This window comes from Hyla sarda, chromosome 9, assembly GCF_029499605.1.
Source record: "Hyla sarda isolate aHylSar1 chromosome 9, aHylSar1.hap1, whole genome shotgun sequence".
In the NCBI taxonomy this organism is placed as follows: Eukaryota; Metazoa; Chordata; class Amphibia; order Anura; family Hylidae; genus Hyla; species Hyla sarda.
Genome location: NC_079197.1, coordinates 157,746,751 through 157,761,147, shown reverse-complemented (window position 1 = coordinate 157,761,147; position 14,397 = coordinate 157,746,751).

Genomic DNA, 14,397 nt, shown 5'->3' with positions numbered 1-14,397 from the left:
TGGCGCCCTGGATTGGGGTACCAACCAAAAGGTAAGACAAGGTATACAGCTGCATACCTGCCACTGACCAATTCTTGCTCGAGAAGTACAGTTGAAACACTGTGTGAACCAAGACTTAGGGTCCTATTTGATTGACTAACCAATGCCCGATAGAAGCCCTTACATGGCTCCATTATCATCAATCACTAGAGCATTTGTGCATCCATTTAGTTTCACTGTGGTTGGATGCGTTTTATACAGAAAGATACTGTATGCGGCCAATTAACAATGAATTTTAGACCTGCATAGCTGATATGAAAAGCTGAGAAACAAGCGATTTTGGGTTCATTGGCTGATGGCTAGCCCTTTTTCACAGGCCAATTATTGGGAATAAACTTGTTTATGAATATTTATTTGGCTGACAATCTATAGGCCTTTTCCTTGCATGATGCACAAGGTTCTTTGCTCTGAGAAAACCAGATGTCTCTCCTCTGTTGTTCTCTCTCACAGCATGCAGTCTCGTATATACTGTACACCAAAATATAGAAATACTGTAGCCTTATCTCCTCTCTAGCAGCTCTTCCCTATTTACTATATTGTACTGTACCTGCACTTCGCCCATAGCCCAAAGCCATGTGTATAACTCTGTCTAAGAGCCCTAAAAACCCTATATAACACTGTTAGGTTAGGTCACCTAGGAGGGTACCTATGGACTTCTGAGCTGTTGTTAAGGCAAAGATAATGTCAAAGTTACAGCAACATGTATGGCTATGGGTAAACAGATGATATCCGGTGGTAACTAATAGAATGAATAAAAACACACTGCACCAGTGAATTTTTTATGTTTTTTTTAAATTAATGTCCAAAAATAATCCCTTTTAGGGGATTATTAACCGAACACAACATGGCGGAGGCCGAGGTTACACAGCAAGCCGCTGGAAGAAAAAGGGGCCAGCTTCCGGATCTTCACAAAAGGTAAGAAAATACATATATACATAATCACAACACACATAAAAAAACACATACTTATACACACACAACACACAAACATAATAACAAAAAACAGTATAAACAAGGGAGAACCCCTTTAAAGAGAACCTGTCATCAAACCATATTTTCTAAACTAACTTAGATTATGGGGTGCATTTACTAAGATGTGTGATTTAGTTAATTTGTAGTTCTTTTTTTTTTTTTTTTTGCATGTTTTGTTGCGTGACTCTGCCAAATTTATTAAATGGTCACAGAGCATTTGATAAATTTTGTGCAGGTAAACATTTTCTGAAATTTCACTCTTCACATACACCAAAAAGTTATGCTAGGTCTGGGCTGGTATAGAATTGCAACATTTTGGTGGGTTTTGTGACTTTTTTGTGAAAGTCGCAGTTGATAAATTTATTACCACTGCATAAGACTAACCCTTAACAGCTGGTCTGTACGCTCTTTAAAAAAAAAAAATTAAGTGTAAAGCGAAAAGGCGCAAAAAATAGCCTTAGGTGCAGCGCTGCGCCTAAATAGAGACAAATCTACACACAAAGACAGCTGAAAAGATATATATTTCCTAACTACTCCTAACACCCCTCCTGCCCTTAAAAATGTTTCCAATCTTTAAAAAGCTGTATATCTTCCTTTCCCCTTGCTCACATTGTGTGAGCTCCCGGCAGGAGAGAGTGGGCGTTCCCCAGCAGGCGCAACGTCACTGAAGCCTGCGAGAGCTGTGTTTCCTCATCATGCCCAGCACGCACTTCCTGAGTTCTGTCTCCTGCCAGGTCACGAGAAGACCAAACTAACTGTTTGACTTGAAGCAGGGAACAGAACAGAGCCACCTAGGGGCCGTTTTTTATATTGTATTAAGAACATATAAAGGTTGAGAATTTTAACAGCAAGTAAATAATAAAGTGTCTTATACTTACATAAGTAACAATATATTAAAAGTTTACTTTGGTGATAGGTACTCTTTAAGAATTATGTTTTAGTAAACTATCTCCATCATTGACCACTATAGCCATGTTAATACATACAGTCTTGTAAAGTGGTCTCCAAACTGTTTACCTCCAACTGATGCAACCGTTGGCTGCCCGGGCATGTTGGGAGTTGAAGTTTTACAACAGCTGGAGGTCCACAGTAACCATATAGTCATTTTGCACCCATGAACCATAGCAGTGGCACTACTTATGAGCTTACAGACAAGATGTTCACAGTGCCGGCCCTACAATGGGTTCTGCTGCCTCCATTGGACCCAAGCGGCACCTTCACAGGTGTGTCACATTGCTCCCTGAGAAGATTTTTAACCCCTTGGAGGTAGCCGGAGGGCTCACCTCTCCTTCTGTCCTGGCTCTGATTTTGATAGAGCCTGGCTGCACCAGGCTCTATCAAATGATCGCAGAGCACACAGATCAATGTAGTTCAATAGAACTGCATTGATCTGTATGAGGAATATACTGATTCTTCCTAAAAGTTCCCTAAAGGACCATTGAAGTGTAAAATAAAAAATAAAAAAAGTTTAATAAAGGTATACAAAAACACATTAACCCCTTCCATATTAAAAGTTCAAATCACCCCCCTTTTCCCATTTACCATATACGGTATATAAAAAAATTGTAAACATAATAAAAATAAATATATAAGGTATTGCCGCATGCGTAATTGTCCAAACTGATAAAATATAACATTATGTATCCCGTACGGTAAATGGCATAAAAGTAAAAAAAATAAAAAATCCAAAACCCCAGAATTGCAATTTTTTATTATGTCCTCCTGCTATGCAATGGCATAGTACTTTTATTTATTTATTTATTTATTTATTTTTTGTTGGGGGGGGGGGGCAGCATTTCACTCTTGGAACCAGGCAGCACAATTTCTTGGGCCAGCCCTGGACGTTCAACGTGCCAACTTATGAACCAGATCAACAGAAGATCTACTGGACAAGATTTGCCTTAGGGATAACAGCAACTCAAAGCAGTAAGTCACAAAAGTAGGACAAGTGATCTCATTTGAAAGCTTCATGAAGTGGGTTCCCATGGCTGAGCAGATGTGCAAATGCAGAATGCCAAGTGTCATCTGGTAGGAAGCACACTGCCATTGGCTTATGGCACAGTGGACATGCCAGTTAAGTGATGAATGATGCTCCTCCATCTGGCAGTCAAATGGATAAGTATACCAGGGGAATGATTCCCATATGGATATGTAGTGTATAGAGAAGTGGACCTCCAGATGCTGCAAAACTATAATTCCCACCATGCCGGGACAGCCAACGGCTAGTTTCACAACATCTTGACATCCACAGCTTGGAGACCACTGGTATATGGTGGAAGAGCCATCATTCTTTTTTCAACACTTGTGCTTAGTCCTTTAGTTTCAGTGGAGGAAAATGGTTTTCTAGGCTTCGCTAGTTACAATGGAAGGCAACAGATGGGAAAGATCATTTCATATTTCAGCTTGACACTGCCCCCAGGGACTACATATTGATATTCTGTATAGGTAGTCACATAGGGTACTTTTGGGTGCACAATATATAGATTTAAAAAAAATTATATTGTTGCTGCATAGTGTACTGTACAAGAGCAGGGACTCCTTTCATAGGGGTCCCTGCTTCTGTGTTTTGTGTTGTCTATCGCAGGACAATTGTGACACTTCTGGATCTGAATTGGGATTCAAAACAAATCTTAAAAATCTGGCAACTTGGACCTGAAACAAATCTAAAAAAAATTGCACCAGTCAGTTGTTCCCTGTATAAGAGGATAGTTGGCTAATGGTCTAACAAAGAACAAATAAATGAATGATTTTCCATCTAAGGTTATGTTCACACTGAGGAATTTATAAGGTATTTATTTGCGTTATTCCACACCATTATTCAGCTCCAGTTTCGCCTTAAATAAAAGTTCCATTGGCTTTCATGGTCTTTCTGACGCTCTGTTCACACTTAAGAATTTCCGTGGATAATATTCCGACACGGAATCGCATTCCACCAGATTATTGAACATGTTCATTCTTCTGGCAGAATCTGTGGATAAAAGCCTATTAAAATCAATGGGACTATACTTTTCCTGACAAAATTAGTTTTAAGCAGAACTGATCCAGAATTGACGTAGAATGTGCACATGGTTTAAACTCCAAAGTGGCTGAACTTTCTTCACATCATTTCCTGATCTTATCATCCTCCTGATATCCTCTTCAACTTCAGCATCAAATTTTGTGCCATTTCTGCACCATTTCCACGCCGAGAAAAAGAAAAAGACAATTATTGAAAATCTACAGGTGTAGGTAGCCTACAAGTCTATAGTTATGCCTTTATTTATGTAGCACCAACCTTTTCCACAGCACTGTAAATGGTTTGTCGTTATTTACTTCAGTCCCCAATTGGGTCCACAATCTAAAATCCAAATAAAACTACCAGTGTTGGAGGAAACACTCACAAACATGAGAACAAAGAATATACAAACTCTACATCACACCATATATATATATATATATATATATATATATATATATATATATATATATATATAAATATATATATATATATATATATATATATATATATATATATGCTGAATTTCCTGAATACACCCATCCGTCAAGCTTTAGGGACCAAAGGTGGCCAGGCATATTCTGAAACCACTGTCTCAGACACCAATAAAGCTTGTCGTGGGCTGATGCCTCCATTTACAAAGTGAGGTCAATAAAAAAACTAGGACTCCACCATTTGGCAAAGTTTCATGAGTTTTTGAGTAACAGTGCTGCAATTACAGTAGCGTCGGACAAAACAAAAATAATCATAATAATAACAATAATGTTAATAATAATAATCTAAACAAAATTAAAAGGTGTCCTTGCAACTTTGTTGCCTGGCTACCTAAAAAGTCTTCATAATTTTGGCTCAAAGAGTTTGCAGTCCCATAAACCAAAGTGTCATCACCTGTAAAACTAAGAGTAAGCAAGGTTGTCCCAACCCGCTTACCAGACTCGCTCCCCGTCTGTGCTGCCCCGGCGTGTGCGGCCCCGCTCCCTAGGGCGCACGCGCGCCGGGTCTTTGCGATTTAAAGGGCCGGTGCGCCACTGATTGGCGCATGGGTTTTAATTAGTGTCTTCACCTGTGCACTTCCCTATATTACCTCACTTCCCCTGCACTTCCTTGCCGGATCTTGTTGCCATTGTGCCAGTGAAAGCGTTCCTTGTGTGTTCCTAGCCTGTGTTCCAGACCTCTTGCTGTTGCCCCTGACTACGATCCTTGCTGCCTGCCCTAACCTTCTGCTACGTCCGACCCTGCTCTTGCCTAATCCCTTGTACCGCGCCTATCTCAGCAGTCAGAGAGGTTGAGCCATTGCCGGTGGATACGACCTGGTTGCTACTGCCGCTGCAAGTCCATCCCGCTTTGCGGCGGGCTCTGGTGAAAACCGGTAGCAACTTAGAACCGGTCCGCCGGCACGGTCCACGCCAATCCCTCTCTGACACAGAGGATCCACCTCCAGCCTGCCGAATCCTGACAATAGTGTCTGTACCTGTGTTTCATGGTGATCTCGCAATTCTTCTGATTTTCGCTCCAATAATTTTTTTTTGCCAGCATACAAAATTACTCAGGTCTCTGGTTTTCTCAGGTTGGAGTGCGGCCGAGACATGACATCTCTAGTCAGGTGTGCAAAGTAAGCCTGTCCTGCTTCAATGGTTGGAGTGACCACAGGGTGGGAGATCATTCTGCAGTTAATTGTATTTTTGCTATAGCTGGAGGCACCTTGGTTAGAAAACACTGGTCTTTTGCATGGAAAGGATTACAGGTGTGTTTCATTGGCTGGGGTGGCTGATGTGTGGGAGGGAAGAAAGTGACCTTAAACTTACAAACACGGAACTATGGGATTTGTAGTTTGAGAGAACAAACTCCAAGAGGACATACCCAATTCCCAAAAAGATAGCCACAGCGTTATGGAAATCGGACAACAAGCACAGACAAGCACAGATCCTTCCTAAGCATGTCCATTACTGTCTGGCAGGTATGTACTACAATAACCTTATGAAGGATAACCCCTTTAATAGAAAGGAACCCCATTGGTAATGTTCCAGCAATTTAGTGAAGAGTAGAAGCTGTTGATGGTGATGGGGGCATAAAAAACAACTTCAGATTTGGAGCCAGATACTTCACAAGTACAAAGGCAATTAGTATTAGTAAAAAAAAACAATAATTTGTAAAATTTTACATTCAGCTCTGCTACATTTGTAGAGTACGAGGCTTCAGACGAGGATGCTTTATGGATTGAAATGAACTCCAACATTAAGACAGGTCTGTACCCAGAGATTCGCTCTAACAGAAGGCAGCAGTTATTGATTGATGTTTCGAACTTCACCGATGATGACGTAACCGCGCTGTACTCAGGAGAAATTCTACAAATCAATAGATATGAGCATGCACTGAAGGTCATTTAGGAAGTTGCATATACTATTTGGAGAGATTGTTTGTCTATTTTATACATTTACATTCACTTTATAGAGACATAAATGAATCCACAACCTGGTGACTCAATGATGCTTCCATGGTAAATTGAAACATTGATGGTTGCCACCAGGAATACACCTGTAAAGTTGATGTACCCATACAATTTATTTTATTTCTTTCAAATTTCCCTGAGAGTATTATGAGATAAAGGTGGAAACCCAGAGTGACCTCGCCTCTCACATATTGATTGGCAGCTCTTCTGTAATCGCTTAATGGAGGCAGGACTCAAAGGCTTAGTCTACTGGGTAAGAATATGGAACAAGTACAAGGTTAACTGAGTAATTGTCATAACGGGTATTCACATTCACATATTAATGGTGGCATAAATAGTGCCTCAGATATAAACTCCAAAGCCATCACACTATCTGGATATGTTCTCTATAAATGATCCTGCCTCATATGAATGGCTCCTGTGGCCCCTGTTGTCTTCTCTGCTTGATATTCTTTGTTATCCTTCCCTCCCCTTTCCTACCTATCTCCCAGCAATCATTGCAGCTCTGCTCTGCCAGCCAGCTTACTCTCTGATAGCAGCCCCCATCCTCTTGCTCTGAGCAGCAGAGAGATTCAGTATGTTATCAGCTGAGGCTGCAAATACCTCCCAGTTCTCAGCACTAAAGGGAGCCTGATTCATCAGTGCAGGGCAGAAACCACAACGTCTGTGACTCTCAGAAGGGTGAGGGCTTCTTTCAGAGAGAGACTTGGACAGAGACACAGTGGATGGCTGGATGATGTTTTTTCCTCACTCCTTGCATGTAAGTGACAAAACTGCTCTATATAGCTAATGAATGCTGTTTAGACAAGTAAATAGGTTTGTTAGAGGGAAAGGATGGGTCATGGGATCAGTTCCCCGGAGTACACCTTTAATGAGATATTTATTGTTGAAACTAAAGTTCCAAAATGAAGTCCTATTTAGCAAAGTTCTGGATATCATTAACAACAGGATGGTAGCTCCTATAGGGGTAAAGTACATTTGGAAGATGTGTTAAACTGCTGCTTATTATTAAAATACCTGAATTAAAGATGAGAAGGCCTAAAATATTTATTTAAAAAAAAATTAACTCCTTTATGAAGTGTAAAGAGGAAGTCCCACCATTACACATCTTCTATCCACACATGACTGCCAATACACTGCCACAGAGATTCAGGAGTCTCATTCTCAAGATTTCAGGGGTCCCAGCTGTTTGACCCACACAATCATCCACTTATCCAGAATGTGGTAGATTAAGGGATAAATGTTAAAGGGGTACTCCACTGCTCAGCGTTTGGAACAAACTTTTCCGAATGCCGGAACCGGTGCCAGGAGCTTGTGATATCATAGCCCCACCCCCTCATTACATCATGCTATGCCCCCTCAAATCAAGTCTATGGGAGGGGGCATGACAGCCGTCATGCCACCTCCCATAGACTTGCATTGAGGGGGCGGGGTGTGACAGCCATCACGCCCCCTCCCATAGACTTGCATTGAGGGGGTGGGGTGTGATGCCATGAGGGGGTGGGGCTATGGCATCACAAGCTCCAGCGTTCAGAACAAATTTTTCCTAACGATGAGCAGCAGAGTACCCCTAAGGGTAGGGAACCCCCCTATATAAAAGACATAATAGACTTTACAAAGGTTCTTGTAGGACACTAGCTTGGTCATCACACCATTAATCAGTGCCTTCTTATTGAGGTTTAGGTTTATATATGCAAAATATCGATTTCCTAGTCATCATATTTCGATTGACAGAATCTTAATCAAGATTTCTTGCTAGGGGTCTACCCTCTCACCTTTTAGAGAACATAGATCTCAGAGAAGTAATGCCTTCCTTATACTGTGTAAGAATGTTATCAAATAATCCAACATAGTTCGGCATGCAATGTTCTCAGATATATTGGATATGTATTTTTGTCACTTTATATTTTTCTACACACAGTTTTTCTTTTGTGATGTATTTGTTGGAAAAATTGAAAATTTCTTCAAAATAAACAATTATTGAAAATCTACAGGTGTAGGTAGCCTACAAGTCTATAGTTATGCCTTTATTTATGTAGCACCAACCTTTTCCACAGCACTGTAAATGGTTTGTCGTTATTTACTTCAATCCCCAATTGGGTCCACAATCTAAAATCCAAATAAAACTACCAGTGTTGGAGGAAACACTCACAAACATGAGAACAAAGAATATACAAACTCCACCAAGATGTAGCCTTTGGTGTGATTTGAACCTAGGATTCCAGTGCTGAAAGTAAATAGTGCTAACAACTGAGCTACCATGCTTTCCAAAGGAGCTGAGGACAGGAGCTGAGAGGACAGGAGCTGAGAGGAAAGGAGCTGAGGACAGGAGCTGAGAGGACAGGAGCTGAGGACAGGAGCTGTGAGGACAGGAGCTGAGGACAGGAGCTGAGAGAACAGGAGCTAAGAGGACAGGAACTGAGAGGACAGGAGCTGAGAGGACAGGAGCTGAGAGGACAGGAGCTGAGAGGACAGGAGCTGAGAGGACAGGAGCTGAGGACAGGAGCTGAGGACAGGAGCTGAGAGGACAGGAGCTGAGAGGACAGGAGCTGAGAGGAAAGGAGCTGAGGACAGGAGCTGAGAGGACAGGAGCTGAGGACAGGAGCTGTGAGGACAGGAGCTGAGGACAGGAGCTGAGAGAACAGGAGCTGAGGAAAGGAGCTGAGAGGACAGGAACTGAGAGGACAGGAGCTGAGAGGACAGGAGCTGAGAGGACAAGAGCTGAGAGGACAGGAGCTGAGGACAGGAGCTGAGGACAGGAGCTGAGAGGACAGGAGCTGAGGACAGGAGCTGAGGACAGGAGCTGAGGACAAGAGCTGAGGACAGGAGCTGAGAGAACAGGAGCTGAGGACAGGAGCTGAGAGGACAGGAGCTGAGAGGACAGAAGCTGAGGACAGAAGCGGAGAGGACGGGAGCTGAGAGGACGGAAGCTGAGGACGGGAGCTGAGGACAAGAGCTGAGAGGACAGGAGCTGAGGACAGTTGCTGAGGAAAGGAGCTGAGAGGACAGTAGCTGACGACCGGGGCTGAGAAGACAGGAGCGGAGGACAGGAGCGGAGGACAGGAACTGAGAGCACAGGAGCTGAGGACAGGAGCTGAGAGAACAGGAGCTGAGGACAGGAGCTGAGGACAGGAGCTGAGAGGACAGGATCTGAGAGGACGGGAGCTGAGAGGACGGGAGCTGAGAGGACGGGAGCTGAGGACGGGAGCTGAGGACAGGAGCTGAGAGGACAGGAGCTGAAGACAGGAGATGAGGACAGGAGCTGAGGACAGGAGCTGAGAGGACAGGAGCTGAGGACAGGAGCTGAGGACAGGAGCTGAGAGGACAGGAGCTGAGGACAGGAGCTGAGGACAGGAATTTCAGAATCCACCATACCATCCTTGGTCAATGTCAGATAGCAAGTCATTGAGATAATTGTCCTTTCCCTTCCAATTGCTAGCAGTCTAGTAATGCATTCTACCCAATACCCTCCTCCACACTTGAGCAATATTAAGGAATATTATTATGAATAAATAACTGGTTCACTTAGGTAAAATTGTAGACAAGCAAACAATTGGATTAGTTTCTGATCTCTTGTGCATACTATTATCTGAAGAGAGAATCAGTTATTTTTATACAAAAATTCTGTGATGTTTATTATCATAAGAAAATGTTGTCATGGTGCTGTGACATCTGAACACAAAGAGACAAAGTGGATATGATATAAGGTAGCCATGTATACCTACAGAGAAGGAAAAAGTATTTGATATGATGGTTTTGTACGACGTTTACCCACTGACAAAGAAATGATCAGCCTATAATTTTAAAGGGGAACTCCACTGCTCAGCATTAGGAACAAACTTTCGAACGCTGGAGCCAGCAGCGGGAGCTCGTGATGTCATAGCCCCGCCACCTCATGATGTCACGCCCTCCCCCCTCAATGCAAGTCTATGGGAGGGGCGTGACAGCCGTCACCCCCCCCCCCATAGACTTGCATTGAGAGGGTGGGGCATGATGTCATGAGGGGGCAGGGCTATGACATCCCAAGCTCCCGGCGCTGACTCCAGTGTTCAGAACAGTTTGTTTCAAATGCTGAGCAGCAGAGTATATCTTTAATGTTCGGTTTATTTCAACAGTGAGAGGCAGAATAACAACAAAAAAATCCCCAAAAAACTAATTTCTAATAAGTTATGAATTGATTTGCATTTTACTCAGTGAAATAAATATTTGACCCGCTATCAATCAGCAAGATTTCTGACTCTCAGGTGCCTTTTATATAGATAACAAGCTGAGATTAGAAGCACTCTCTTAAAGAGAGTGCTCCTAATCTTAGCATGTCACCTGTATAAAAGACATTTGTCTACAGAAGCAATCAATCCGATTCCAAACTGTTCACCATGGCCAAGACCAAAGAGCTGTCCAAGGATATCCAGGAATGATTGTAGACCTACACAAGACTGGAATGGGCTACAAGACCATCAGCAAGCAGCTTGGTGAGAAGTTTACAATAGTTGGTGCGATTAATATAGACAATTTTAGCCTTGAATAAGTCTATAATCTTGTACTGCAGAAAACTGGCTCCAGAACCAAGAGACCTATAAGATATAGGGCTCTAAGATTCTCCATTATAGGAGTAGAAGCACTTCACTTACTTTGGGTTTGAAAAAACCTTTATTTAACCATCATATATCTAGGTGTACCAGTCCTTGAAATGGAACAAACAGGGGAAATGTTTCTCCTTGAGGAGAGCATCATGTGGAAATATGGAGATTTATAGGCTAGTCACACTCTACTATGAAGGATAGGCAAAGCAGTTTTCACATCATTTTTTTCCAAGTGCCTTTCCCTTAATGTAAATGTTTTACTCCAACTAGGAGTCTTAGAAACTGACTGGGAATGTATGTCTAGTTAGAGATCTCTCCAGAAGGAATGAATACCCATCTGTAGACACCTATTTCAGGGTTTCCCACTCATCAATACAGATCAGGGTGCTAGCTCACTTGTCTTACATACTCAGTCAGTAGAACACTGATTTTAAGGGATATCCACTTGTAAAAATGTAGTGCGAGGGCTGCTTTGCATATGCTTTCTTCCCAGAATTCCCAGTGGAGCATAAATGGCCAACCAGTCTCGATGCGTCTTTTTGATGCTCTCCTCAAGGCGAAACATTAACCGTTTCTATCCTCTCACTAGCCAGCACCCTACTCTGAACTCATAGGGACCATAACCATAAGCAGCTGTCTACAGATGGGTATTCTTTCCTCCTGTGGAGATGTCTGATTTGGCATATATTCCCTGTCAGTTTCCAAGACTTCTAGTGGGAGTGACTTTAAACAAGAGACCCTTGGAAAACGTGATGCGATAACTGCTTTGCACATCCTTTCTTTCTAGAATTCCCAATGGAACGTAAATGGCCTATAAGTTTTCACACATTTTTATGACTCTCTCCTCAAGGAGAAACATTACCCCTTTACTCCCACAACAACAAGCCTTTTTCTATCCAGGACCCTGCAAAACCCCCAAAGTAGCTGTCTGCAGATGAGTATGCTTTCCTTCTGGAGAAATCTCTGGCTTGGCATACATTCCTAGTCAGTTTCCAAGACTCCTAGTTAGAGTGATTTTATGCAAAAGCCACTATAAAAAATAAAAAGTGATGTGATAGCTGCTTTGCATATCTATTCTTCCCAGAACCCTTGAAATGGCATAGTAACCACAACTATGTTTATAGTAAAAGGAAAACAGTAAGAATTGAGGGACATCAAAGATGCAAGAATGTATAACAATTTACATACACTGTAACTTTTACCAAGACTTACGGTGTATCCTCTATACTGTATATCTATAGTCTGCTTCCTCCTTCAGCTTTTTCACTTGGCTCTACCCCTTGTCTTTCTTGTATTTATATACACTGATTAGCAGTAGAGAGGGAAGTGCTCATGGGTGTATAAAGAGAGGTATTAGCAGTAGATAGGGAAGTGCTCATGGGTGTATAAAGAGAGGTAATAGCAGTAGATAGGGAAGTGCTCATGGGTGTATAGGGAGATGTATTAGCAGTAGATAAGGAAGTATTCATGGATGTATAGGGAGAGGTATTAGCAGTAAAGAGGATAGTGCTCATGGGTGTGTAAAGAGAGAGATTAGCAGTAGATAGGGCAGTGCTCATGGGTGTATAGGGAGAAGTATTAGCAGTAGAGGGGGAAGTGCAAATGGGTGTATAGGGAGTGGTATTAGCAGTAGAGGGAAGTGTTCATGAATGTATAGAGAGAGGTGTTAGCAATAGATGGGGAAGTGCTCATGCCGCTGTATAGAACACTGGTGAGACCTCACTTGGAGTATTGTGCGCAGTACTGGAGACCGTATCTCCAGAAGGATATAGATACACTAAAGAGAGTTCAGAGAAGATACTAAACTAGTACATGGATTGCAGGATAAAACTTACCAGAAAAGGTTAAAGGACCGTAACATGTATAGAAGAAAGACAAGACAGAGGGGATATGATAGGGTATAAGGATATCCTTCATATAAGATAGAGATAGGTATAAGGCTATCCTTCATATAAGATAGGGATATGCATAAAGCTATCCTTCATATAAGATAGAGATAGGGATAAGGTTATCCTTCATATAAGATAGGTATTGGTACAGTGGTCCCTCAACATACGATGGTAATTCATTCCAAATTGTTTGTCGAATCCATTGTATGTTGAGGGATTCGTGCAATGTAAAAAAGTGCATTTAATACTCACCTGTCCCCACCGCTCCGGACCGCGTCCTCACCGCTCCCGATGCTGTCCCAGGGGCTCCCGCTGCTGTCCTGCTGCTCCGGCGTCTTCTTCGGGATCCTCCGGGTTCTTCCGCATCTTCCCCAGGGTCTGGGCCTCGCTTTCTAGTGACGCTATTACATTTTTGCGCCGGGACGGCGTGCGTAGCAACATAATAACGATTCCGGAATGCGAGGCCCGGACCCTGGAGGAGATGCAAAAGACGTCGGAGGATCCCGAAGTGGACCCGGAGCAGCGGGGATAGGTAAGTGAACCTGTCCTGTCTGCTTAAACTGCTATCCAACAGCAGCTTAAGCATTTTGCGCTGTCGGATAGCAGTTAATGCGATTGCCCCGATTTTATCATATGTCGGGGCCATCGCATGTCGTGGGGTTACTGTATAAGGTTACCCTTCACATTAAATAGGGATAGGCCTAAGCTATCCTTTATATAAGAAAGGAATAGACATAAGGCTATCCTTCATATAAGATAGGGCCAGGGACTAGTCATAGTATTCAGAATATTGGGCAGACTAGATTGGCCAAATGGTTCTTATCTGCCGACACATTCTATGTTTCTATGGAACTGCTTCCCAATATACTGTTATCAGAGGCTTGGCACAGGGTCTAATTGATAAGAACCATTTACCGCACACCTACCTCCCATGAGTAGCCCAAGTGACTACCAACTTCACTTACCTGAGACCTTGTCAATATCACTAGGTGTGACTATATCGGTGGTCTCAAACTGTGGCCCTCCGGATGTTGCAAAACTTCAACTCCCAGCATGCCCGGACAGCCGTTGGCTGTCCGGGCATGCTGGGAGTTGAAGTTTTGCAACATCCGGAGGGCCACAGTTTGAGACCACTTGGCTACACGCTTGGGGTCTATGAATTTAGTTCCACCATCTTTATCCAAAGGTATTCTGATCTTCATAACTGTGATTCTTCCGGCCATACGTGAGGACACTTCCTTGTTAGATTATTCCAGGATAATTTTAGTTCGCTCAAAATTTTGTTCGTATTTATAGAGCGAAAGTTGGCAAAGTTTCTTTCACGCCTCAGCTGAGAAGTCGGCTTTGTTCCGTAGTTCCAACGCTTACAGTTGTTCCAACAGCTGAGACAGCTTTTCATTCCGCTACCATAGAAAGTAGGAGATGTTACGGATGAGAATCCCTCTCGCAGAGGCCTTGTGGGTATTCCAT